Below are 5,145 nucleotides of genomic sequence, written 5' to 3'. Positions count from 1 at the left end.
TCCTCCTCTTACACACTTTTTCCTCCTAAAGTCGTCCAGTTTTGAATAAAGATTTTGAGATAGCCATTTTGTTCAGTATAGTTGAAAGGTGCAATAATCATGCCTTTGGGAATGACATGACCCCTCACAGTCCCTGGGGCAAGGGCTGCAAGTCACAAAATTTTAACATTGTTTCCATACAGTATTTGTTTGGATTTTCTACGTTTGGATTTCTCCATTTGGAGCGAAGTTTGCGAGGGTGAACTTTCAAGTAGACATTTTCCACGGTGGAATTTGCCAGACTTTATATACGAAATTGGTTTTATTTGTCTTACTTTCTCGTTGGCGGCCCTATTTAACGTGTGGGGGTTTTCTGATGGAATTGTCCGGGTTAAATTTTCAGCAACGTTGAAATTCTGTGGGGGATTTACGTGGAAGGCGGATTTTTCTCGGGAGAAATTCTCCATGAAGGAATTATAATCAAGAGAAATTCTCCATAGGGAAACTTTCAGTTTGAGAAACCTACTATTGGGGGGAAGGAGGATTTCTGGGAAAATATTCCACATGGAGAGGACTCTACTGTACCATCACCTTGAAAACGATCTGGAATTAATTAAAAACGAATCTTTTTGTTTTGAATGAAAGCACGCGAAACGTACTTTCACGTTGACAGCATTATTTCACGTTTGATCAGCGTACTTTCTAGTTGTTGGATTAGCGTGACACTTTTTTAGTGTATAGGTACTTCTGCCGTATTTTTACATTCCTCGAATATATATTTAAACTCGTTCAGCGTTCTGGGAGGAGCTAATGACATACAGCTCTTGCGCTTGTTTTAATTAGAGCATCATACCAGGACAGCAAAATACCCGGGGGCATGACCTATTTACAATGCAAAAATTTCGAAAAGGGGGGTCTTCCGGGTTTAAAAGCTACACAAACGAAGACTTTTCACTTGTGGTTGTTGTGGTTGTGGACTTATTTCTGAAAGGTAAGTTTTTGATTTTTTTAGTTTTATATAAGGTCAATATAAGCCGTCTGAACTTTGCAGATAGAATGGTAAAATTCTACTTTAGCTACTTTTGGCTATCTTGCAAAGAGGTTAGCTTAGGAAAATGAGACTTTTAGGGATGGGTCTACAGGCTAAAGTATGCCCCATGAAGGTGTTTTGTAGTGTTTACCTCCACCTCTCCCTCTAGAGGGTCCTAACCTCTGATGACCTTTAAAAATCTGTGTGTTGTAAAAGTGAAGCCTTGCAAAATAGATATTCTGCTTAAATAAAGTACAACAAAATTGTTTTCAGCTTCAGAACTTTGCTCAATCCCAATTTGTAAAGTTTTAAAGATATGCAAATACATTTCCTACATTTTGAAAAAAAACATTGATAAGGCTTAAAATTCTACTCAAATAACAGGAATCGAATTATCAAAACTAAAGCAAGAGACAAAGAAACTGAAAATTGAGGTTAAAAGTTGTTTTGTCAGGTTGTTTTACAGGGTTGCCAACTTAAACACTTTTCGTGTGAAATGCACTCGTTTTTTTCCTCAGAGGAGATGCAAAAGAGTGAAAATCACTCTTTTTTTATGTTAGTTTTTATTTGCTTTAAACGTCAGTAGTTGGCAACTTTGTCAGAAGTACATCTAACCCACGGAACAGGCTTGCCAACTTGCACACTTTTCGCGTGATATAAACTCTTTTTTATCTCAGAGAGGATTGGATGCAATTTTTTTACTTGCACTCTTTATGAGCAAAAATCACTCTTGTTTGGTGTTCATTTGCACTCGGTTTAGACGTCGGCTGTTGACAACCTTGCATCAGTAGTTTTGACAATTCGTTAAATGGACGTCTATTTAAGTTCATGCATCTTCAAGTGCATTATCTCCTGTCCTTCAACAAGAATATTCAGGGGAAAGGTCCTTCTGTTATAAAATCCGTCATTCCTTTACGCTTAGTATGTGTTATTGGGAAGTATGTACTCAATTTCGGGTGAGGGGACAAATTTTCTGCTGGGGTGTTTTCCAACTGTATCTTCCATGGGAATTTTTTGATTAGGTGAACTTGTCAGAAGAAATAACCTACTCGGGGAATTTGCCAGAATTCCTATGGGAAATATTTTTTTTTATGTCTTGCTTTCTCTTTTCCGTCTCAATTTTGCGCGTGAAGTTCTAAATGGTAATTGTCCAGGATAAATTGTAACCAGGATTGAATTGTCTAGAGGATATTTCCGCCTGGAAGAGGATTTCTGACAGGACGTGGGCCAGATTTCTAGACATTATTTAAAAAACGATCAGAGATTAAACAAGAAAAACAAGTTTTTTTCAACTGAAAGTAAACAGCAACATTATGACTTAAAACGGACATAAATTATTACGTATGCGAAGACGATTGTCCCTCCACAAAGCCTTGCTCCTTACGCTCAAGTTTTGATTTTGTTTCAACAGTTTAAGAACAAAAGGGTTGTTTAATTAGAACAATAAGAAGATTTTTTTAAAGCACTAAAATACTTTAGCGTAAAAAGCGAGGTATTGAGAAGGGGGCATTCCCTTTCATATACGTAATACTTTCTGCTCGTTTTAAGTTTTAATGTTGCTCCTTACTTTTAGTTGAAAAAAAACATGTTTTTTTTATTAATGACTGCCAAATTTTATTAAGGGCCAATAGATGCCGTAGAAATATTTCTGGTGCCTGATTTACCTTAATTATGTTACTGATGAATATTGAGCGTCAGTCAGTACGTTTGTTTAATTGGATTGATTAGGTGTTGTTGGATTCTTCACCTTTTGTTTTCCTCCTCATTAGTTCGTGATGTTCTCCTTAACCTCACAATAACTGCGAACCACTTGTCTACGCGAAACCAACAATAGATATTTTTATTCGTGTGTGCTTTTCTACTTCAGAATTCCTGCTTTTAATTTAACAAACAATGGTAAAACAGGTTCTATTGCCGTTTAGGTTTTTCCTTCATATGGTTTTTAGGGTAAAGAACCTTTTACCCCTGTTGTCATCGCTGTTTAAAGCTTGGGAGACGTTCCAAACAGTTTTTTTCTTTCAGGTGAGCAGGGCTTTCGACACAAAATCGTCGTTTATGTAGACCTCGTGGAGATTGGCGAATGCAAAACATTGCTGGAGGCCATACTTACATGATTCATGTTATACTGGGTTTTCGGCATCGAGTACGAGATTCAAAAAGGCTTACTCAGCGTCACGGAGCGGTTTGTTACATAAATTAAATTGAATAGAATAACTTTCATCTATGAACATACAATTTTTTCTTCAAGCAAGCTTTCCAGCCTACTCAAGTACTGTCCATACCTCTAAAAAGCAAATTTGGTCGAATTGTGCATTTTTCTAAATTCTGAATCTACCAATAGCAACAACAAAGGCTTTCGCTTCGAAGTCTGACCTTTTTCGCAAAGAAGCAAACATTTTTTTTTACATCCTATTGATCAGTTTTAGATTCCTTCAAATTTTGGAAGTTGTAACTTTTGTTTCGAGCACGCAATCGTTTGCTTTTAAGCAAGACCTTAACTCCACCCACAATTTTGATGAATCTTTCGTAAGTCCAACATTAAAATAAAAACCCTCACTCCACTCCTTCTTGACTCTTGCATAAAGCTTCAGGAAAACTGAGCTATCTTTTCGGGTATATTATGTCTATATTTCCTGGCCTCCTTAAACTCTGTTGGACTAATTTTGCAACCTGTTCTACTTCCATCCTGCTAAAACTACCCTAGCCCACAATAATTTAAAATTACTTCTACTTGATGTGAACAAGGAGCAATCCCTCTTTCATATTCTAGGCCTTCCTCCGAAAATAATATCCTGTCTACGCTACTGCAATTGCTGGAGATTTTTATCGTAATTGTCGAAGTAATATTAATCACAGCTTGACCTAACCTGAATTCTATACATACTGACATTATTCTCCCACTAAATAATTACTTAATGTTGCGAAGAAACCTTCATGATTGTAGTAACCTTATGAACTGTCTTTGCAGGTGAGTTGCCAGGATGGACCCTATGAAGAAATCCCTCCTACCAGCAAAAGTCAGAGTGTTTTTAAACAAACTGTAAAATAATTTTTCTTGTCTTTTTTTGTAATTTTTTTTTCAAATATGCATGCATGCTAAGGAGAATTTTTCAGGCCAACTCCTCCGGAAGAAATTTTCTGGAGGGAATTTGCAGCGAGGATGGAATTGACCGGGTGTAATTTCCTAGGTGAAGAATTTTACACGGGTGGAACTCTTCATGGAGGATATTTTTCTTTTTTTTGGGAGGGGGGATGATTTCCTAGGATTATATGAAAAATAATCAGATATCAAATTAAAAAAAACAACGTTTTTTCTACTGAAAGTAAGAAAATAATTATTATCTATCCCCTCTTCAATACCCTGCTCTTTACGCTAAAGTTCAATGTTTTGCCCAAATTCTTTAAGAACAACTTCTGAAACGCCAGGGCCGTTTAATGATCATCAGATTTTTTTTAAAGTGTTAAGAAACTTCAGCATGAAGAAACGGGTATTAAGGAGGGGCCATCCCCCTCTAATATCCCCCAATAATCTCTATTTGTTTTGAGTTTTATTATTGTTCCTTAATCTCAGTAGAATTTGTTTTTAATTTTATACTTACTTGAAACATGTTTTAGTCTAGCTAATATCGGGAGTGGCTATTTTATCTAATACAGATTACTGTGTTCATCAAATATTCACCTCTTTTTCTATGGGGGGGGGGGTTAATATATGTGTCAGTGAATTTCATATTCCTGACACTCGTTTCGTTTTATTTCTTGGGTAATATTTGCAAAAGCAGAGCTTTTGATTATCATTTAATTTTATAATATCAATGACAAATTTTATAACCTTCTTTGGAATAATTCTTGACTCCAACGATCGCATATTTATAGAAATTTTTTTTTTTAATTGTTTTCCCATTTGCAAGTACTTTTTTCATTGTTTTTGTTTCGTATTTTATCAATGAATTTCGTCCAAAATCTACTGCCTTCATGCATTTATGACTCCCCAGAAGTTTTTTAATTTGGAGAGTTTTTATTTTTAAGGATGAAAAATGCGAAGTTAAAACAGTTTGATTAAGCCCTAAAAGCAAATCAAATCAGGTTTTATTTGGAAGAAACTGCTCTTTTCTGGCTTCGCTTTGAGCTCTATTTCT

General features: G+C 35.8%; 1 protein-coding gene across 3 annotated transcripts in view; it reads right to left on the bottom strand.

Annotated features, from left to right (window-relative positions):
- Positions 1-5,145, bottom strand: part of LOC148951521 (uncharacterized) — a 223,414-nt gene that overhangs the window by 30,144 nt on the left and 188,125 nt on the right. The window lies entirely within an intron of this gene.

This window comes from Artemia sp. Qi Xiang Cuo, chromosome 6, assembly GCF_049724085.1.
Source record: "Artemia sp. Qi Xiang Cuo chromosome 6, ASM4972408v1, whole genome shotgun sequence".
NCBI lineage: Eukaryota > Metazoa > Arthropoda > Branchiopoda > Anostraca > Artemiidae > Artemia > Artemia sp. Qi Xiang Cuo.
Note: the sequence above shows the minus strand (reverse complement) of the source record. Positions and strands in the feature narration are given on the sequence as shown.